This window comes from Pantherophis guttatus, chromosome 6, assembly GCF_059756535.1.
Source record: "Pantherophis guttatus breed Tessera chromosome 6, ASM5975653v1, whole genome shotgun sequence".
Lineage (NCBI taxonomy): Eukaryota > Metazoa > Chordata > Lepidosauria > Squamata > Colubridae > Pantherophis > Pantherophis guttatus.
The window spans coordinates 75,249,408-75,273,155 of record NC_142068.1 but is presented as its reverse complement, the minus strand read 5'-3'; the positions used below and the strand labels follow the sequence as shown (position 1 = coordinate 75,273,155).

The 23,748-nt window shown below is 41.6% G+C and overlaps 1 long non-coding RNA gene across 3 annotated transcripts in view; it reads left to right on the top strand.

The window, feature by feature from the left end:
- The first annotated feature begins 14,880 nt into the window (after positions 1 to 14,880).
- Positions 14,881 to 23,748, top strand: part of LOC117670630 (uncharacterized) — a 149,461-nt gene continuing 140,593 nt past the window's right edge. For all 3 annotated transcript variants that reach the window (XR_009620249.2, XR_004592666.3, XR_004592665.3), the window contains exon 1: positions 14,881 to 14,962. This is a non-coding gene — a long non-coding RNA (uncharacterized LOC117670630). The remainder of the gene's footprint in view (positions 14,963 to 23,748) is intronic.

The following is a 23,748-nucleotide window of genomic DNA, read 5'->3' as shown; positions in this document are numbered from 1 at the left end:
AGACGTGCATGTTGGCTCCATGCTCTGAGCACAGTTTCACAAGCTTGGCAACTTTACCAAATGTGAACTTCAACTCCCAGAATTCCCTATCCACCATGCCAGCTGGGGAATTCTGGGAGTTGAGGTCTGCACATCTGAACGTTGCCAAGGTTCAGAAACCCCTGCTTTATCCTAAATGAATTCTGCATCTACTCAGTCACAAAGCTGCACTCATGAATGCATTAACAAATTGCCCTGACAATTCTGCAAAAATCTCTTCTGTATGTTTAATGCCACGAACTGAATAAATGTGGGGGGAAGGATCTGACTACTTGAGCGAGTAACAAATTTCAGCTGAATAAAAGTGTCACGAGTTCGGCTTGAATGAGTTTCAAGCATAAACTGGTTGGGTGGCAGCAAAGGAAGGGCAGGGGGTGGAGTGAGGATTGTTAGCCAGCATATGGAAAGTTGTATGTTGTACAAATTACATCATAGACATATTTAGAGATTGTGATTGGGAGCAAAGGTAGGATCCATTTTATATGCATTTTAATAATGAGATAGGAGCAAGTTTGAAATGCTTATTAAATGCTGGAAGCCCACAGAGAATAAAAAGATCCCAAACAAAAGGATTTCTATTACAATCTAGAATAATGTTTCTATACTGATTTATTTATGGGCATATTAATAATATACACTCGCGGGAGTGCTGTAGAATAGAATGGATTCCACTTGATAAAAGCAGCCACGAAAGAGACCTTAAAACAAAATGGATTGTCAACATCAGCAAGTTGTCAACATCTGACATTTTGGAGTTGCCACACATATATGGGATGGGGAGGTGCGTGTTGTTGGGTGTCGGGTGCAGCTGATGGAAGGGACTCACACTCGGGGGGGGGGTGTCCGGAGACACGAAGATCCTGATGAGTGAAGCAGCTGCAACTGGCTCAGGAACCAGGAATCTAGACTTGATGAGTGCTTGGCGGGCGTGGCGAGTCCTCATAGCCAGCTGGCCGGTTGAAGCCAGTAATGCTGGCTAGAACCGTCTTTGGTTTGTAAGCTCACTATGTGCTGCTTCATTCACAGTGTGGTCTTTTTCCTTGCTCGGAACAATGACACAAGTATTGCAGGCCCAATTCGCAAAAGAAAACTCAGGACTGTATGGGTTGGAAACATTGGTGAAATTCAAAATTTTTTGCTACTGGTTCTGTGGGCATGGCTTGGTGGGCGTGGTGTGGTTTGGTGGGTGTGGCCTGGTGCGTGTGGCAGGGGAAGGATACTGCAAAATCCTCATTCCCACCCCACTCCTGGGGGAAGGATATTGCAAAATCTCCATTCCCACCCCACTCTGGGGCCAGCCAGAGGTGGTATTTGCCGGTTCTCCGAACTATTCAAAATTTCCGCTACCGGTTTTCCAGAACCTTCTGAATTTTACCCCTGGTTGGAAACATGTGGAAGAGGCCTTCATCCTGCAGTGGATAGATAATGGCTAGGATGATGATGATGATGATGATGATACTGAATGCAAGATTATATAGCAGCGATTCTCAGGCATGGCAACTTGAAGATGTGTGGACTTCTATTCCCAGAATTCCCCAGCCAATATGTTGCTGGGGAATTCTGGGAGTTACAGTCCATACATCTTCAAGCTCCCAAAACTGAGAAATACTGCTATATACATCCCTACTCTCTCTCGTATCTATCTACCTACCTATTTATAATGATTACAGATGGAAACTTCAAACAGTACAATAAAACAGAGTTGGCTGGGCTGAGTTAGGAAATATACATCATAATAACCCTAATAGAGAAGCTTAAAACGGCTCATGCTTAATGACTGGCAATTTTCAGGAGATGCTGTGACATTTCCTCTCATTGTAATGCTAAGTTAAGTGTCAGAAGGTGCCACTGTAACAAATAGCCTTACACAGTAGGAGGGATGGTTTTCTTTTCTCTTTAGCCTGGGAGTAGAATTGAAGTTGGAGTTAAAGTTTTACTCTGGCTTCTGGTTAGCTAGCAGGTTGGATTCAAAAATGGGAAGTTGCAGAGAAGGGGGTTAGGGCTATGCTAATCCTTAGTAAGTACAGCACTTAGCAATAGCACTTAGACTTATATACCGCTTCTTAGTGCTTTACATACCCAACGCTAAGGGGTTTACAGAGTCAGTATATTGCCCCCAATAATCTGGGTCCTCGTTTTACCGACCACGGAAGGGTGGAAGGCTGAGCCTGGTGAGAATCGAACTACTGAACTGCTGGAAGCCAGGAGTCAGCAGAAGTAGCCTGCAGTACTGAATTCTGACTGAGAGTATATATCATGTTGTCAGATTTCTGCAGTGCTCAGAGAAATTACTTTGCTGAGTGAAGGCCAACCTTTCTCCCCATTACTACCCTGCCTATAGGCTAAATCTATTTACTCTTTACAGCTGGCCCTTGACACAATTGAGCCCAAAATTTCTGTTGCTAAGTAAGACATTGGTTAAGTGAATTTTGTGCAATTCTTCGATCTTACTTGCCACATTTGTTAAGTGGATCATTGCAGTTATTAAGTTAGTAACCCAGTTGTTAAGCATATCTGGTATTGGAATTTTCCAGAAGGTCACAAAAGGTGATCACATGACCCTGGGACATTGCAACCGTCATAAATATGAGCCAGTTGCCAGGTGTCTGAATTTTGATCACATGACTGTAGGGCATTCCAATGGTCATAAGTGTGAAAAATGGTCATAAGTCACTCTTTTTAGTGCCGTTGTAACTTTGAACAGTCACTAAATGAACTGTTGTAAGTTGAGGACTACTAATAATTGTAAGTCTGTCCTCTGCTGACTTCTGAACCAATAAACTAGTAAAATTCTTTTTTTTTAAAAAAAGAAATTATCTTTCCTTTCAAATCTTTTGCATATTTTGTGAAAAAGCAAGTCCTGTTCACTCTAAAAAGGTAAAGGTAAAGGTTCCCCTCGCACATATGTGCTAGTCGTTCCCGACTCTAGGGGGCAGTGCTCATCTCCGTTTCAAAGCTGAAGAGCCAGCGCTGTCTGAAGACATCTCCATGGTCATGTGCTGGCATGACTAAATGCCAAAGGTGCACGGAACGCTCTTACCCTCCCACCAAAGGTGGTCCCTATTTTTCTTCTTGCATTTTTTATGTGCTTTCGAACTGCTAGGTTGGCAGAAGCTGGGACAAGTAACGGGCGCTCACCCCATTACGCGGCACTAGGGATTCGAACCGCTGAACTGCCGAGCGTTCGATCGACAAACTCAGCGTCTTAGCCATTAAGCCACCGCGTTCCCTCCCTGTTCACTCTACTCCGTAGTAAATGTTTAGAGTAGACATTAAGTGGCAGCTTCATTAAACTGCTAAAACAATAAATATAGCATGATTGACTCTCTTTTCGCGGAAAACAGAGACAATTCTTATGGGCAATAGAGAAAGTTTTGTAGCCAATTTGTTTTGAATGTCTAGGAAGTTTTGAAAGTAAAGATCAAGAATCTGAAGCAGATGTGTACGTAGGACTGGAGCTGTGCAGTACAATTCTATCCATATTTATTCAGAACTACATCCCAGTGAGCACAGTGTGATTTTAGCATCACAGTGGATCTGACTGGGCTTATTAGAGAAACCCTGTAGATTCAGCAATATGTAATGTTTGGATGGGTGAAAGGCAAGAGAAAAGCAAAGCTGGGTACCTCCCACATTTAGGTCTATGCTAACATGAGCTCTATATTCAAAAATCTCCCTTGGAGGCAACTTCTTAAAACTTATGCAATGGAAAGTGTAACTCAGTTAAATGAGTATTTTTTTAAAGTGGGATTCTTAGTACCTGCTCGAAACAGATCCATAGGTGGATGAAGACCATATCATATTGTTTGAAGAAATATTCTTCTGGGTTCAGCTCCAAGTGGGGAAAAAGACACTGGAAACATGGAGACTGCTTGGAAAGATGGTTTATGGTGGACAGGATCACATGGTTTGAGTTCCTGAACAGAAAAGGGGCGAGTCCCCAGGTTTTATGTCCTCTCTGGCTTTGAACTTCCTGGGGCCCAGAAAGAGTATCCTGATTGGTTGTCAGACTCCCAGGGGGTGGGGCTCTTAGTTAGCCTTGCTGGCTGATGTAATCTTCCCAGGTGCCATGTAGTGAGTTTCTGTTGCTAGATGGGTCCTATTGTGTTAGTTTCTGTTGCTAGATGGGTCCTATTGTGTTGCAGATAATGGTCCTTTGACAAAGGATTGGGTTTCTGCCTCTGGCCCATTGACAAAAAGGGGGGGAGGCAGGAAGGTGGGAGCTGCTTTGTCTTTAAAACATGCTTCTCCATTTCTCATCCAGGGAAATATAATATTCTGCCTTTTTAATATTTCCCAAAATATTTCATTCCTCTAGGAAAGGGGTGAGTGCTAACTTCCTACAATATGTTTCCTTGTTTGTAGTCAGATCTTATGATATAATAGACACATTTGATAGGGACATACAACCTGGCCCCATCTCTGCCTCCCATACAAAGCCCTTGTCAGAGCCCTCCCCAGACTCCAGGACTGGCCCATGTTCCTCCCCAACCTCCTCATTGTCCAAATCTGCTGCCAGATCTGCTGGCTGCTGGCGGGCCACAACACTAAGTGAGACATTTGTTAAGTGCATGTTGCCTCATTTTATGACCTTTCTTGCCACCATAGTTAAGTGAATCATTACAGTTGTTAAACTAGGAACACGGTTGTTAAGTGAATATGGCTTCCCCATTGACTTTGCTTGTCAGAAGTTTGCAAAAGGGGATCGCATGACCCCGGGATGCTGCAATGGTCATAAATACATGTCGGTGGCCAAGAGTCTGAATTTTGATCAGGTGACCATGGGGATGCTGCAACGGTCGTAAGTGTGAAAAATAGCCATAACTCACTTTTTCCCCAGTACTGTTGTAACTTTGAATGGTCACTAGATGAGCCGTTGTAAGTCAAGGACTATCTGTACACGGTAGATTTCTAAAACAGGTGGTTCAAAGTAAAAATCAAAATATAGTCTTCCATACACTACCTTATCACATATGAGGGAACAGATAAAGAAGCACACTGATAAAAATAAGTTTAAACTTGCCTAAGTTTGAGAAATTATCGCCCTACACTGAGAATAGATTCCCGCTGAAATATCAGGACATGCATACTTTCATTAAACTGTGCCTAGAAACCCTTGTAAATTCTGTTTTCAAAGAAATGCCAAATATATCCCTACTGTCAAATCAAAGTTAAATTAGGAGAATGGGGTTTTAAGTCATATATATTCACTGTGCTTTTTTGTGTGTGTAAAAAGCTGCAATCTATAAGGCAGACGTTTTTCTACCGCCTCAAAAAAACACCCCAATTTTCTTTGTCTTAGCTTTTTAAGCTTTTCTTGACCACAGCAGTTAGTGACACACTTTAACATGGATGAGGAAAGATGAAGCTGATTTAGCAGTGATTACTAACCCAAGTGAACTTCTTTGGATGATCTCCGAAAACAAATATCCTCATTTTAAGCAGGTAGAATAGATGCTATGCTTACTTAATATATATTCTATTAAATAGGACTAGTCAGAAGACCACAAAGGAATTAAGTGAAAAGCACATGTCTCCTAATATGGATTTATTTATGAGTTACAAGAACTATCAACACTGCAGATAAAGAGATTTGTCAAAAATGAGAGACATTCATAATATCATGCTGTGGAGAATTTATATGGATCACGATAACCTGTAAACATGGGGTTATAAGAAAGGACCAACATCTGAGAATTAAGATGGCTATTATCAGGCATGAAAGACCAGGTCCATAGGTGAAGGTTCAATTAAACTGATTTATTGCTATAGCCCAGTGATGGCCAACCTTTTCTGGACCGAGTGCCCAAAGCGCTCATTTGCCCAAACCCCCAAAATGCAATGCTTGTGGAGGGGCCGTGCATGCGCCCCATGCCTGTGCATCCCACCACATGTGCCCCCCCATGTGTGCGCGGCCCCCTGCATGTGCCCCACCCCACACAATGCCAGTGCCCCCCGCATGCGCCTGACCCCCCGCATGTGTGCACGGCCCCACACACGCACCCCACCCCCGTGCATGCACAACAGAGACCCAAAGACCAGCTAGCTGGTGGGAGGCATGCGCGCATCTGCAGCAGAGCTGAACTGGGCCAACAGCTCACGTGCCCACAGAGAGGGTGCTGCGTGCCACCTCTGGCACATGTGCCATAGGTTCACCATCACAGCTGTAGCCTATTCACAAGAAGCTTCTCAACTAATGGTCAGCATCTGCTTAAAGTTACATAAGGGTCAATGGTACTCAAGGAAGGTTGGACTTAGTTCACTTGTGACTATGTCTTGTGGCTCCGTTACCAGAGCCTGTGTCATCGTCAGGAGAGGATTCCGAGAGTGAAGGGGAGGAGTTGGCAAGGCCTCCCTCTCCAGGACCCTCCTCTCTGGCAATGCCTTCGGTGTCCGCTGAAGGGCAAGAGATAGGGCCAGGGCCAAGCACGTCCACGCAGCCACAGATGGACAGTGATGAGGATAATGAGTCTTGGCTGGACCCATGCCAGTGTCACAGAGATAAGCGCGCACAACAGAAGAAAGGGCGTGCCCGAGATTAGGCTGAGTCACTGGACCACACCCCACAGGATATAAAAGGGAGCATGGTGGCCAGTCAAACCTTGTGACGAACAAAGCTGAAAGCTTTCACGCCATTCTGCATTGCTGGACTTTTGCTTTAAGACTGGATTATCTCTGGACTTGATTGTAATTATTGAGCTGCTTTCCTTTGATGTATCAGAAGTGGGGAGAAGTTATCTCTCCTCTTTGTAAATAATAAACTCTTGGCAGGCAGCCACTAGGTTGTTGCCAAGTTCCGTTATCATAAGGAAAAGGATTTTGCCGGCTGGTTTGGTCTTTAACTCCTGAACGTCTGTTGGTGTGTGTGCGTGGGGTTGGGGACAGAACAGGGATTCTAGGCTGATCCCTTTTTTCACCCTGCCCCCGGGTTCTGCCACTTCTTCTCCCAAAGTTATTATGAAAACCTGTAAGGCAGTGGTAGGATTCAAATAATTTAATAACCGGTTCTCTGCCCTAATGATTTCTTCCAACAACCAGTTCACCAAACTGCTTAGAAAGTTATCAACCAGTTCTCCCGAACTGGCTGAATCCCACTACTGCTGTAAGGTGTATACAGCCCTTAACAAAATTACATCTACTACTAGGGCCAAAGGTGATTCAACAGTCCTTTGTTCTCTCATGATAAAAGATGAACCCTTATGAAATTTATTCCTCTTTTATTCGACTGCAAAATAATACAAATCACTTTCAATTTATCTTGCATTGTGTGCTTTCATTTTAGAGCAATGAAGTGAAGCCATCTGAAGCTGAATATCACATGTTAGACTGGGCCAAATTCTAGTTGACAAAAATGTTTTTGAAAACTTGCATGGTTTTAAAAGGAAAGAGCCGCAACAATAGAAAATAAATGTGGTTACTTAAGTTCCATTCATTCATGTGAACGGAGAAAACATTTAAAAGAACCGTGCGGCTGTGACTTTCCGTCCTCCCTTAGTGTAGTACAGATTCATACTACGAAGGTAAGGACATTTAGTAACATGTGGTTATGCTGGGATAATAGCATGCAGTGAGAAGGTAGCATTTTGAATAATCAAACAGCGTTGGAAGAACAGCAATGAAAACCTGAAAAAAGATTCAGTGGGAGAAGTAACAATGAGAAATGACTACAAAAGGACAGAGCAATAAATGGGGAAATAGAATTTGATGAGGAAGTAGCATTTAAGCAGTACTGAGGGAACAGTAATAAATAATCCCAGGGTGGTTAACAACGGGACAGCAATGTACACTGAAGGAAGAGAGCTAGTCGATATATGCTTTGTACATGTGTCTTAGTCTGGGAAGGAAAGAAAGGACAAGGAAGATAAAAGCATCAAAGGGGTGCCTTTTTCCTGGAATATATAGTGATAATATAAAGTTCAGGAACTCAGGAAATAGAGAATAGGGAATCTTCTACACAGTCTGGATTTTTTAAGACAGGTGATGGACAGACTCTCGAGAAGCAAAGGTGACAACAGAAAGGAAGGAAAGGGGTTCTTATAAATAAATGCTCATACAGCAGTTTGGTTGGGTCAACCCAACACACTCCTTGGTTTCCTGAAGTTCAAAGTTTGGAACTGGTGAGTCTAACACAACTGGGGCTGGATATTTAGGCCCAACTCATCACCAAATCCCTAAGAACAGAACAGAGTAGCAGAGTTGGAAGGAACCTTGGAGATGTTCTAATCTCTGCCCAAGCAAGAGACTTTATACCATTCCAGACAAGTGGCTGTCCAGTCTCTTCTTAAAAGCCTCCAGTGATGAAGCACCCACAACTTCTGAACTTCTGTTCCACTGGTTAATCGTTCTCACGGGTAGGAAATTTCACTTTAGTTCTAGGTTGTTTCTCTCCTTAATTAGTTTCCATCCATTGCTTCTTGTCTTGCCTTATGGTGCTTTGGAAAATAGGTTGACCTTCTCCTCTTTGTGGCTGTCCCTCAAATATTGGAACACTGTTAACATGTCTCCCCTTGTCCTTTTCGCTAGACTAGACATACCCAATTTCTGTAATCTGTAAAACCTTATTTTTCTCACCATTGAGTTTCATTTTGTTAGATAGGGCTAATTTAAGTATGGTATATCAAGATCCACCTAGATCTTGTGCCTATCTTCTGGGTGTTAGCTATTTCTGCCAGCTTGATGTCATCTGCAGATTTGATGAATTCCCCTTCTATTCCCTTATCTAAGTCATTTATGAAGATATTGGAGTACTGGATCTAAAACAGAAGTTACCCCACTGCTTACTTCCCTCCATGTAGATGTAGTTCCATTAAGGGCTACATGTTGAGTGTCAGTTACAAATCCATCTGGTGCTGATGCTGTCCATCCCATATTTTTCTAGCTTACCAAGAAGTAGGTTCTGGTATACTGTATCAAATGCCTTACTGAAATCCAAGTATATTATGTCCACAAAATTTATCTGGTCCACTAATTTATTCACAAAGAATAAAATAAGATATGTTTGGCATGATCTGTTTCTGACAAATCCATGTTGGCTTCTGGTTATAATTTTGCTTGCTCCTAGGTGTTCACTGACCTGTTGCTTGATTATCTTTTCCAGGATCTTCCCAGTTATTGATGTCAGGCTCATTGGTCTGTAGTTTCCTGGATCTGTTTTCCCCCTTTTTTTGAAGATGGAAACCATATTAGCTCTTTTCCAGTCCTCTGGTAGTTCTCTAATGCTCCAGGTTTTTTGAAAGATATGGTTCAATGGTTCCAAGATCACATCTGCCAGCTCCTTCAGAATTCTGGGATGTAATTCATCAAGTCCTGATGAACTGAACTTGTCTAGAGTGGCAGGTGTTCTCTTACCATTTTCTTGCCTATTTTAATTTAGATTCCTAGTCTGTCTTTTATGGTTCTGTTTTTGGTAGGTTGAGCTATTTTTTTCTTTTTGCATAAAGACAGCTGCAGCTCTACTTTCTCCTTGCTATCGTCTCCTATCACTTCCTTGCTATCGTCTCCCATTAGTTGACTGCTTGTTTCTTTGACTTTTTTCTTGTGTTTTATATGTTGAAAGAAACTTTTTAAAAATGATTTTTGCCATTTGTTGCAAGTCTTAGGTCATTCTGAGCCTTAGCTTTCCTGACCGTCTTTGCAGATTCAGGCTATATGCTGTTATTCTGCCTTAGTTATGTGTTCCTTTTCCTATTTTTTAGTACTTATCCTTTTTGTCTTTCAGTTTATCCGAGAATTCTTTTTGCACCCATGCTGGTTTCTTCTTGGATTTCTTATATTTCTTTTTCAGTGGTTTTGTGCTGGACTGGGCTTTTATGATCACATTTTTCAGAATTTCCCAAGCTTCTTGAGTTGTTTTCCCCTTTAAGATTTTCATAGATTTAACTCTTAGGAGGCTCAACACCGTCCTTGGGTTTGTAATTTCAAATTGAACTTAATGGAAGACTTCAACATGCTTTTTCCTGCTTTCCCTCAGCATGCTTTTCCCTATCTGAATTTAAATCCAGTTTATTTAGGAGATCCACATTCAGATGTTGCAAAAAGGTTTCTCCATGGAATAAGCAAAAGCTTGCAAATTTGGTGAGAATTTGAAGCTTACCATTGTAGGTCTGCAATTATTCCTGTGAGTAGTTATTCCTTTATCCACCTATCAAAGTTCACCTACTCCTCCACCTTTGTGACCTACACCCCTGCCACACAAAGGTCCCTAGAAAGCTACCAAAAATATCACTAAAGCTGCCTATTTGTCATTTTTTGGGCAGAAGGCATAGCTCTTTGGATGTGGATTGCTTCTTTTTTTTTTTTTTATTGAAAAAGTTTTTCAAATACAGATTTTTCCCCCTTTTCCCCCCCCTCCTCCCCCCACCCCCCCTCCCCTTGACTTCCTCATAGTAAAACCCAAGTTCATAACAGATTATATCATACTTTACTATCCACATACTCAATCTCCATATACTAACCCTTTCATTTTAATAAGATTATCATACCCCCCTATACTATGCTATAATAAGCATTTCAAAGTGACATTCTATTATAACATTATCTAATAACTCCTAATTTAAAATAATAATATTATTATATCTCCCAATTTAACAATTTCTACTCGTAGTCTACCCTTTTACTACCCCTCAGACAATATAACATTTCAAAACATACTTCTATTCTAAGTATTCAAAAAGTCCTAATTTAACACTTATTCAGTTCCAGTAGCCATTTCGTTTCCCCCCTTCGTTACAAATATTCACATCTAAACATTTCTTTAAAATAGACAATCCATAACCTAACCTTTCTCCACCCACTTTCCTACAGAATTACCATAATTATTCTTAATATCTTTATTCTTCTACCCCATCATCTAAAAAAATATTCCCTTATGTAAATAAGATCCTAAAAGAAAAAAAAAAAACTTTAAACTTATGATCCATATAACATCTTCTGGAATATCTTTCAACTGGATGATGAACTCCACCCATGTTAGGGTAACATCGCATCCTTGTTCCAACAGTATTTTCGATATCTTCAGTTACCATCTGCCCCCATCAGCAACAAATATCTTCATATTGGAAAAGAAAAAACCCCGACAACCACCCGAGTGACTTTATAATTATATTCCATATAATGTTTATGGAGGTGTCTTTGATCCAGATAATTGGTTCCAACCATCATAATAGGGTAACAACCAGATCTTCTGCGTGCCCCAATCCAATAAATCTCTTGCCATATAGCTCAGCATACACGTATTTATCCGGAACTCCAAAAAACAAACAAGATATTTCCAACCATTTGGTTTAAGGCCTTTTTCACACCCAATAATTCAGCACTGCAGAGATCTGCCACTCTCCTCAGGATAAAATAAGCCAATATTTTGCCCATTATCTTTTTATATATTCAGTCCTCTCATAAGTAACTGGCATTACACTGTTGTTTAATTTAAAAGTTTTTATGTTTGTGAGACCTACTTCTTCTTTTCTTAACTTCTCGTGGGTTGGATCTCCATCCTAAACTCCTTTCTGTAGATTGTGTATCAACTATTTGGTTTTGCTGAAGAGTAGCTTGATCCTGTTGGGTTTGCATCTGTGGCTGAGATCTTTCTGGTTCTGTAAATTGTATATCAGCTGATTGACTTACATGCTCGTTTGTGGCTTGACAAATCATTGCATTAAGGTCCGGAACCGCCTCTCTTATATTAGATAATCCAGCTGAGGCCTCTGAAAGAGGATCCAAAAGCGGCTCATCTATGGAGACCTCTTTAATTTGTTGTTTCTTCGTTATTTCCATCTCCTTCTGCTTTTCTTGGGTTTCTATCTCTTGTTGATTTTGCTTTTTAAGTACCTTATAATAGAATTCTTCCGCTTTTTCAAGAGTATTTAACTGATATCTTACTCCTTAATATCTCAATATTATACCCACTGGGACATCCCACCTGTATAAAATATTCTGTCTTCTTAACTCAGTCACCAAGGGCCCAAATTTCTTTCTATCTCTTAAGATCTTGGGCGGCAATTCCTTATATATCCAAATTTTTCTCCCATTCAGTTGTAAAGTAGAGTTAAAGGATTTTTGCAGAATATCATTTCTTATCTCTTTTTCTGTAAAGTAAATTACCACATCTCTAGGCAATTGCCTTTGCTTGGCAATCCAGGAATCCACTCTGTAAGCCTTATCAATTTTACTGATTATGTCCCCGTGATGAACCTTTAAGATCCCAGCCAAAACTTGAGCAGATGTTTTTCTTAAGTCATCACTATTATTTTCCTGTAAGCCTCTAATTCTGATCGCAAATTCTGTGATCCTGTATTGCAACATTACAGCCTCTCTTTCAATTCTTTGCTTTATATCTTCTAGATTATAAGTCTCGTGACCAGCTTCTTCTTTAGACTTTACTTCTAAGCTATTATCTCGAATATTTGCTAAGTCCTTTTCAATTCTTAATATTTTATTGTCCAAGTTATCAATTTTCTCCATTTTAGACTCTAGCAATTTAATATTTGTATCCAACTTTATCGCAATTTCTGAAAAACCATTAGTCACTGTTACAATCTTTTGTTGCAAATTATCATACTTTAGTTGTATCATTTCTTTAATTTCCTGCCTTAAATTTTCAAATTTCTGATTCACAGTTTCATAATATTTTGCCATTTCCTCCTGAATAAATTCTTTTAAATTACAACCATTCTGCAGGGTCTGTAGGCTCAGAGAGTGGGGGAGCACCCCCCCCCTTTCTTGTCTGTCAGCTTTTATTAACGCCATCCTTCCAGCAGACTTTTCTCTTTTACCCCCCAAACAAGATCAAGTAATCACCAGGAAGAGAGGAAGCTAAAATAACTATTGTTTCAAATTGTAGCCAGCACTGTATATTCCGCAACTTTGTATCTGTTATAAAAAGACTCTTCTTTCTTCTACTTCCCAAGCCTCCGCGGCCATTTTAAAACTTTTTTTTTTTCCTTCTCTTCACTTTAAAATGCTTGTAAATTCATTAAAAATACTTGCGGTTTAGGGTCCCAAATCCAAATCCAAATCTCATATTTTTTTTTTAGTAGATCCGTCTGTTAAGTTGATTGATTAGTCCGGTTCCAGCGCCTGGCTATGCAAAAGTGCATAGTGCACCCGATGCCTGGAGCGGCGGCGAGGGAAAAAGGGGGAGCGCCAACCTGCTCGTCCCCAAGAGTTTAAAAAGACTCTGGGGACTTCGCAGAGGGCTCTACCCACCCCCACCCGCTCAGACTCACATTTCCGTCAGGAAATGGAGTTTTTCGAGCCGCCTTTCAGATGTAAAGGCGGCTCTTTTACAGGCAACGGGGCGGCGGTCGCAGAGGACCGTCTGGCGGCACCGGAAACCAGACAGGAAGTCGATGTGGATTGCTTCTTGATATAGAAGCGCTTCAGCACTGCTGAGCCACTTAATACTCTGCTGTTTGCTTTCTAAAGTCAGGCATTGGAAGCAGAGTTGACAGTATTTAAGGTAGACCTTGAAATAGGGTTGTCCCTTTGAAATCAAGAGGATTGAATCTAACAGATCTCGCTGATTTTAGTGGCACAACTTTAACAAATTCTGAATCCAACCCATTGTCTGGAAAGACCAATAAATTTTAAACCAATCTATTGGGATCAATGTGTCTGTATGCATCAGTGACAAGAGGGTCTCCTGCTTAAGCCAGGGGTTGGATTAGAAGACCACCAAGGTGTCAGGGTTCCAAGTAACACCCGCAATGAAAAAAAGTTCCATTTTATTAGAGATGTCATATTGGCACGTCTGGGAAAACCGAAATCTGAAAGCTTCCAGGTTTTCTCCATCCAAAGGATGGAGAAAGTCCAAGTCCCTGCCCAGTACCTACCTGTCCATCACATGGTCCAATCAAAGCACTGTCCCAACTGGAGATGCCTCCAAATTCCAGCCCTCCAGATGCAGGCAAGATGTCCTTGACTCTCTGAGAAAGGAATGTTATTATGACTATATATCACCCTTGCTCCATACAACCCCCCTTCCCAGTTTCCCACAGTAGTAAATGTGGCAGGTGTGAAGATCCAATGCAAAAGATGGCTTCCAGGCCTGACACAAGGTCCCTTCCTATTCTGTTGTTTTGTTATTCTGACACTTTTCCAAGGCAGAAATCTCCTCTGAGCCTCTTGAGTTGTCTGTTCACAGGCACTCCAATGTTTTTTGGTGCGGAGCAATGGTGAAATTCAATTTTTTTTACAACTGGTTCCGTGGGCGTGGCAGGGTGGGCGTGGTGTGGCTTGGTGGGCATAGCAGCGGAAGGATATTGCAAAATCTTCATTCCCACTCCACTCCTGGGGAAGGATATTGCAAAATCTCCATTCCCACCCCATTCTGGGGTCAGCCAAAGGTGGCATTTGCCGGTTCTCCGAACTACTCAAAATTTCCGCTACCGGTTCTCCAGAACCTGTCAGAACCTGCTGGATTTCACCCTTGGTGTGGAGGAGGGGCAGAGAGACTAACGTTTCTGCTCTTCAACTGTATCTCATTTATTAACAGAGAGGTGGCCCAGACAGCCACCCTGCCAATGGACTTAACCCAAGCTTTCCTAATACCCAAAATATCCCCAATGGGTATAACTGATTGAGAAATTTCTGAATTCATGCATCTGGAGTATGGCCAGGCTGCATAATTTCTATTTATTGATTTACAAGATTTATATAGCAATCCACTTTGGGTACATAACTCTGGGTGGCTTACAAATTCCTGATGGTGGATAGGTTTTAGTGATATGTTTGGTACCTTCCTAGAGATCTTGGGTGGCATGGATGTAGGTCACAAAGGGGGAGGAGCAGGTGAACTTTGATAGGTAGATAAGGGAGGCAGGTCATCTCCTAGGGAATTCTCATGGCTTTAGGACTTCGTCCCTGCAGGCTAAAGTGTCAGTTACTGTCAGTTATCAGTTATCAGAGAGAAGATGCCTTCTTAGAGGTAAGATGCTCTTCAGTGGGGCTTCTGGATTCTGGGGATCCTTCCCTCTTTTTGTAGCCAACTCTTAAAGAGGTAAGTAAGGGTAGGAGTTTGATTTAGGTTGAGGCTGGGGTTGAGGGCGAGGTGAGAGGGTTAGGGTGAGGGGAAAAGGGTGAGGTTGAAAGACAGGCTGAGAGGGAGGTTGAGTTTTAGGATCAGGGGGAGGTGGACAGGGAGGGAAATGCTTATGAGGAAAGGGAGGAAGAGAAGAAAAGATAAAAAGGGGAAGGGGAAGGAATATACAGAAGGTAAGGGGGACAAAGAGGTGGAGTGGGATGGTTAGGAGAAGGAAAGGGGAATGAAAGGCAGGGGCTGAGGGGGGGACAGAATGTGATGGAAAGGGAGGAGGAAGGAGAAGGAGAAGGGGAGGAGTATGAAGAGGTAGAATGAGATAGATAGGAGAGGGGAGGTGGCAAGGAAAGGGGTTGAGAGGGAAGGGGGACAGGACAGGGAGGGAAGAGGCAGGAAGGGGTGGAGAAGGTGAAGGGAAGGGGGATGAAGAAAAGTTGTGGGCCCAGTGGGAGGGGGAGGAGAAGGCACAAATAGGGAGGGGAGAAATGAAATGCCTTTATGACTTCATCCAGACAGGTTATTATCTGAGGTAAGTGAGAGGGAGGATGAAGGCTGGGGACAAAGATGGGGAGAGGCAGGGAGGGGGATAATGAACAGAAAGGGGAGGAGGAAGGGGACAAAGAGTGCTGGCCATGGAAAAGAACAAGGGGAGAGGAGGGATGGGGAGAAGAGTAGGAGGATGGGATAAGGAGGTGAAAGGCAGGTAGGAACAAATGGAGGGGATTCTAATATTATTATCACTTCATACAAGCAGTTTATTATCAGGTGAATGAGAGGGAGGAAGGGTGAATAGAATGGGGAGGAGAGGCAGGAAGAAGAGGAGGATAATAAGGAGGAAGGTGGGGGGAGAGGAGGACAAATGGGTGGAGTGGTATAGGGAAAAGGGGGAGGGGAGAAGAAATAGGGGAGTATAAGGGCCAGGCCCATATGGAAGATCACATGGGATAGATGGGAGAGGGGAGGGGGAAAGGAAGGGGCATTGAGAGGGAAGAGGGACAGGACAGGGAGGGAAGGGACAGGAGGAGGTGGAGAAGAGGAAAGGGAAGGGAAATGAAGTACATTGAAACCCTTGACTCTGCTACTGGTTTTGGACATTGCTTTTCATACTTTGGACTTGCTTCTTGGACATTGATCTTGGATTTTGATTTTGGTGTATTGTGCTGGGACCATGGACTTGTCTTGGACTCTGAGCCTGGTGAGGGGACTTTATGGACTTTCTCTGTGTTTCCAGATGGGAGAATTTGACTCATTGCGTTTGGCACTAATTCCTATGTGGGGGTGAATCCTGAGGAATACTATTTGGAGTTGATGAATCCCCAATACATACATACATACATACATACATACATACATACATACATACATACATACATACATTTCTTTTCTGGTTTTTTTACTTATTTTCTTTATTTTCTTTTTTTTTAATTTGATTTTTATTATAACAAATAGTGATACACTCAATACATTTTCGGTTCAGTGGTGCAAATACATACATATATATATATATACATGCTTTTTTACTTGTCTTTTATTTGATATTGTTTCTTAAAGTTAAGTTTAATTTTAAGACAATTAAGGATAATAGTGCTCCCATCTCTAAAAATACATGTAATGCTGTTCATTTCTCTATGGTCTTTGTTGATTAATTAATACTTAATCTCTATACTCTATTTCCTTCTTTATTTCTTTTCCCCATCCATTCATACCACATGTCCCACACACTACAAAATTCCGAATCTTCTCTGTCATTAATTTCTAAAGTCAATTTGTTCATTTTGGCGCACTCCAGTATTTTCCCAATAACATTTTTACTTATTTTCATTTTTTGCACTTTTAGCTTTCTTTATGATTTATTTTTTTCTTTTCTTTATATTACTTTGTATTTTCAATTTTTCATTTCCTATGTTTAAAGAATACACACACACACATACAATAATTGGGATAGACAATCATCATTAATATTTTGAGGGGTTTATTTATAGCCATTGGAATGGAAGTTTTTCTCTTATGAAAGATTGTTGATGCTGCAATTAGATAAAACTAGAATTATCCTTCTGATAAAATGACATCAGTTGACATATAATTACTGTAAGTTTCTATGAGATTTTACTTAGACTTAAGGCAGAAATCTCTATTAGCTTTCCGCAAGAATGGGTCTAGTTTTTACTAATTACAGTATAAATAGATCTCCACTCCAAATGTTCCCTTTATTGTTAACGTGGCCAATTTCTCTGCTAATTTATAGCTCCAGCAATTAAAATTAAGATTAAATAGAAATCTCTTTAATTTGAAGGAGCTTCTATTAACCCCCAGGAACAGGCTGAAAATAGGCAGTCATTTGTACATTGGAGATGGCATTTCATGTTCTGCATTTGTATGTTTGCAGATGTAAATAGTTAGGTTGCCTTTAATTAGCACGTATTAATCAGCTTATGTTGTTAATACTCTTCTAAAGATGCTTTTAATGTTTTGCATTCATTGCATTAAATGGCTGCTCTTATCAAATGAGTGCTATATTTTCAGTTCCAAATGAATGCCCTTTTCCATGGTTTCGATAAGCCAGCGGAAATATACCACCCATATTTCAGATAGTAGGGCTAATTTCACAGCTGGTGAGAGATGTTTTGATTATCAGAAGCACCCCGATTAGAAAAATACATCTTTTGGATGTGTCACAAAGGGAAATGATTCAGGATTTAGTAGTGCCAATAAGAAAGATCCAGTCTTACAGAATTCATCCTTTCCCAAGCTTTGTTTTCTTACCAAGCCACATAGCACTCTTCCTGTAAAAGTTTTTTTTAAATTTCTTTCTGCAATGGGATTGGTTCCAAGTTTCCTAAAAGTTCTTCCAATCCTCCATTAGAATTACAGTTCTCTCTCTCGACTTCTATACAGCTGGTCTTTGACCTACAGTCATTTGTTCAAAATTACAACAGCATTGAAAAAACCTACCACCGTTTTTCACACTTACAACCATTGCAGCATCCCCATGGTCACATGATCAACATTCAGGCACTTGGCAACTGGCATGTACTTATGACAGTTGCACTGTCCCAAGGTCATGTGATCCCCCCTTTGTAACCTTCCCAACCAGCTTCTGACAGGCAAAGTTAATGAGGGAAGCCAGGTTCAGTTAACAAATGCATGATTCACTTAACAACTGTAGCAAAAACAAAAAAGGTTGTAAAATGTGGTGCGACTCACTTAACAACTGCCTTCCTTAGCAATGTAAATTTGTGTCTCACTTGTGGTTGTAAGTCAATTGTGGATTCCTTGTAACACACAATCCATTTCCACCACTGCTTAATTAGCACTGGGAAGCTCATGAGCCATTAGCATGAAGAAATCCGTTGAAAGGTAAAATGCTTGTAACTGATAAAAACGTTGAAGTCTAGCTTTCACTTTTTAATTAGTTATGTCTGACAGGTAACTTCCCAAAGGCTATGATTCATTCATTCTGAACCTCTTCCCCTTTTTTCACATTAAGTTGAATCATGAAGATTAATTACCTTCTTTCCGAATGTGTGGGCAATGTAAGGCAAGATGTGATGTAAAATCAAGAGGGGATCACAAGGACTTTCTCATTATTTTCCGTGTGGTTTAGATAATATTGCCATAAGCCTGCAATGAAGTTGTTCTCAAGTAATTGGCAGTATTTCAGCTATTTGCTTTGAAACACACCCGCCAAAAAACACATGGTTACTCTCAGGGGTGAAATTTACTTACCTTCCCAACCAGTTCGGAAGTGCATGTGCTGCACACACATGTTATGTGTGCGCTTGGACCCTCTGCACACATACAAACCCTTCTGCGCATGCGCAGAGGGTAAAAAACAGGTTACTTCCTGGTTAAAACCAGGAAATAATGATGATTGGGCGGGTGGGAAGAGCCTTGAGCCACCATTGCTACAGGTTATCTGAACCACCGGCCGCTATTGCTACCGGTTCACTGAACCAGTCCGAACCGGGAGCATTTCACCCCTGGTTACTCTGAAGGAGCTTCCCGTCCTATACAGCCAAAGCAATGTTGTAAACATTCTGTGACCAACAGATGGATTCTCCCCCAAAACCTTTAATCTCTTGAGTTCTGAGAAGGATCAGAATCAGGGGTGGGTTCTAAAATTTTTTACTACCGGTTCTGTGGGCATGGCTTATTTTGTGGGCATGGCTTGATGGTCATGTGACAATTATTTAGGATTTAGCAGAGTACTGGTCTACCAGGCTTTTAACTGCTTGCAGAGCTGTACCGACCTACCCATTTATTTTTGCAGGCACTGGTCTATCCATTTATTTTTGCAGGCACTGATCTACTCATGTATTTCTCAGGCACTGGTCTACCCATTTATTTTTGCAGGGACCGGTCTACCCATTTGTTTTCTTTTACCACTGATCAGCTGTAGGGTGGCCCTTTGAAGCCCCGCGGCAGGAGTTTAAACAGTTTTTTTCCCTCTAGCCATCAACTGGGACTCAGGAGGCAGCAATAGATTGGGGGTGGGAACAATTAAAAGGTAAGAATAATGTGGGGGGGGGGTGGGGGGGTGGGCGGGGGGACAGAACCGGTTCAGTGACATCATATCGTCACCGCTACCAGCTCGGCGGAACAGGGTGGAACCGGGAGGAACCCACCACTGATCAGAATGGTGCAAGCAATGATATCAATGATTTTCTACTAGGTTTGTCCTCTGTGGATTTTCAAGGCCATTCTACTTGGTTCCACTTAACCATTGAGGATACTGATTACAGCCAAAGATTCCTTCAAGTCAAGTGTAGAACCCAATGACCACATTGACATAATCGTCCCATTTTCTTGTGGAACTCAGAAACTCGCAGCATCACATTGTCATCACATGATGTATCGCAACTTTCCCCCCTTCGCTAAACTAGGGGTGGGCGTGGCCAGTACATGATGCATCCGACCTGCCGCTGCAAATTTGACAACCCTGCCCTATACCATTTCAGACAAATGGCTGTCCAGTCTCTTCTTAAAAAACTAAAGTGATGGGGCACCCACAACTTCTGAAGGCAAAGCATTCCACTGGTTAATTGTTCTCGCTATTAGCAAATGTCTCTGAGTTCTAGGTTGCTTCTCTCCTTCTTTAGATTCCATCCATTGTTTCTTGTCTTGCCTTCAGGTGCTTTGGATAAATAGGCTGACCCCCTTTTCTTTGTGGCAGCTCCTCAAATATTGGAACACTGTTATCAAGTCACCCCTAGTTCTTCTTTTTACTAGACTAGACATACCCAATTCCTGCAACAATTCTTTTATTTGTTTAGCCTCCAGGCTCCTAATCATCTTTGTTGCTCTTCTCCGCACTCTTTTCAGAATCTCAACATCTTTTTATATTGTCGTTAACCAAAACTGGATGCAGCCTTCCAAGCCTGGAGGCTTTACAAAGTGATACTAATACTTCATGTGATCTTGATGCTATCCCTCTGTTAATGCAGCCTAGAATTGTATTGGCCTTTTTAGTTGCTGCCATATACTGCTGGCTCATATTTAAGTGATTGTCCACTAGGACTCCAAGATCCCTCTCAGAGTTATTGCTATTAAGCCAAATTTCATCTAATCTGTACCTGTACATTTGATTTTTATTGCCTACATGTAGAACCTTTCTCTCCATTGAATTTCAGGGCCCAGATAGGGCCCAGTGTTCAAGTCTGTTGAGATCCATTTAGATCTTGATACTATGTTCTGGGGTGTTGGCTGTTCCTGCCAGCTTAATGTCATCTCTAAATTTGATGAGTTCCATTTCCTCATCTAGATTGTTTATAAAGATATTAAACAATACTGGGCTAAAACAGAACCTTGAGATACCCTAATGCTTACTTGCCTCCATGTAGATGTAGTACTATTAAGGATTACTTGTTGAGTACGGTTTCTTAAAGAGTAAAGGTAAAAGATCCCTCGCACATATGTGCTAGGCGGTGCTCATCTCTGTTTCAAAGTAGAAGGGCCAGCGCTGTCCAAAGACATCTCTGTGGTCATGTGGCTGGCATGACTAAACGCCAAAGGTGCACGGAACACTGTTACCTTTCCACCAAAGGTGGTCCCTATTTTTCTACTTGCATTTTTTACGTGCTTTTGAACTGCTAGGTTGGAAGAAGCTGCGACAAGTAACGGGAGCTCACTCTGTGATGCGGCACTAGGGATTCGAACTGCTGAACTGCCGACCTTTTGATCGACAAGCTCAGCATCTTAGCCACTGAGCCACCACGTTACAAATACATCTGGTGGTGATGGTATCTATTTTACATTTTTTTTTAGTTTACTAAGATGTAGGTAAGAAGCAGGAAGTTTGGCCAGCCTTGGAGGGACAGAGGGCTGGGTCCTCTGTGAGCCTGGTGAGAATTGAACTGCTGGCAGTGGGCAGAATTAGCCTGCAGTGCTGCATTCTAACCACTGCATCACCACGGGCTCTTCCCATTGTCCAATGAAGTCTAGGAATGTTCCCACGGGGTTGCATGCTCCTTTCTCAACTCTTTCTTTGAAGGCTCCTTTGTTCTCCAGAAGAAGGAACAACTTGCCTCCAGAAGTTGCGAATGCTCCAACACTGGAAGTTTTTAAGAAGATAACCACTTGTCTGAAGGTCCATTCCAACTCTGATATTCTATTCTATTCTATTCTATTCTATTCTATTCTATTCTATTCTATTCTATTCTATTCTATTCTATTCTATTCTATTCTATTCTATTCTAAGTAGGTTGTAGGTTGAGTTATAGAAGTTCTTTGCCATTGCTGCCTTTTAAAAAATGCCCATCCTACGCTACAGCTCTGCTTTCCTCAATTGTCTCTCCCTTTTAAGTACTAGTGGGGTCACACTTTAACTTCCAAATCGAGGCAGAATCAGCTTGTTGAGATGGACTCAGCTGTTCACACTTTCCTTTCTTTTAGAAAAGAGTCAACAAAAAAAATGTTGAATATTGACATTTTAAAGCTTATTTAGGTAGTGCAAGCATAAATATTTGCCTTTCAATCATGGAAGGATAAAGATCTTTTTCTTCTTTTGCAGACTGGTCTACATATAAGCCTAAAATCTAACATTTATACAAGCAAGTTTCTCTATTCCAAGGGATTAGGCAAGTAAATCCAACATCTCCAGGAATGTACTGCACATAATGATTAGCTACCTTTGTTCTTTGTTTTTATTCCAATTTATTCTAGCCTTACAAGCCCATAATATATATAAAAGAGCCTTGGTGGCGCAGCAGACTAAAGCACTGTTAAGTAACACCAGCTGCCTGCAATTCCTGCAAGTTCAAATCTCACCAGGCTCAAGGTTGACTCAGCCTTCCATCCTTTCGAGGTAGGTAAAATGAGGACCCGGTTTGTGGGGGCAATAAGCTGACTTTGTATAAAAAAGAACACCGCTTGTGGGGGGTAGCGAAAGCCCTACTAAGCAGGTATATACGAAAGTATGAAGGCTATTGCTTAACACATTGTAAGCCACCCTGAGTCTCTGGAAAAGGGCGGCATATAAATCGAACCAATAAATAAATAAATAAATAAATAAATAAATAAATAAATAAATAAATATATGCAAAAATGTTTTCATGTTTGACCAATCAAAGAAGTTGGGACATAGCTAGGTGCAATTTACTTTATGTGGGACCATTTTTGAAGATGATTTGGAAGTTGTAGCTAGCCCAGAGTTTTGGGTCCAATTTGAGATGCCAGATATTGCCTATAAAGCCCCATATAATTGGAAGCCTTGTTACTTTTAAGACGGGTAGTATTTGTCTACCCTATATTGCAGTGGTGAAATGTAAAATTTGTTACTACCGGGTTCTGTGGGCGTGACTTGATGGGGGGGGGGTAATGTGACTGAGTGGGCGTGGCCAACTTTTTTTTTTTACTTTTAAAACCATTTTTTCTACAACCTCTTCAGCAAAGAGGTTGTAGAAAAAAATGCTTTTAAAAGCCTCTGACGATCCCAGCTGAGTTGCTTGATCGCCAGAGGCTTTTTTTTCCTTTTAAAAACATTTTTTCTACAACCACTTCGGCCCAAGAGGTTGTAGAAAAAAATGCTTTTAAAAGCCTCTGACGATCCCAGCTGAGCCGCGCGATCATCAGAGGCTTTTTTTTAACTTTTAAAAGCATTTTTTTTGGCCAAAGAGGTTGTAGAAAAAATGCTTTTAAAAATTTAAAAAAAAGCCTCTGATGATCATGCAGCTCAGCTGGGCATGGGAGAGGGGGTAGGGATTTTTGCTACTGGTTCTCCAAACCACCCGCCGCCATCGCTACCGGATCAGGCGATCCGGTCCGAACCGGGAGCATTTTACCCCTGCTATATTGTCTGGTTGAGAATATAGGGTGCCACCCCAAAGGATATCAGAGGGATGATGATCCAGAGAATGGTATTCTTAGGGGAAGCTGTTCCCTTTGGAATATCTTCCACCAAGGGTGTTAAGCTCTATTTCATTGAGGGCTGCACCAGAGTTGTGTTGAACTTGGAGGGGCCGGCATTGGGGGTGTAGCTGGGGTGACCATGGCCAGCTCAACATCACTCATGTTGGGGGCACCTGTGGCGGCCTGAGCACTCTGCCAAGCTCCGTTTTTGGCTGCAACAGCCTCCTACAACCCTCTACCAATGAAAATAGAGCTTGTGAGGGCTGCTTACGGCCCTGCTGAGCTCCGTTTTTGCTGTGATGGCCTCCTGCAACCCATTGCTAGCAAAA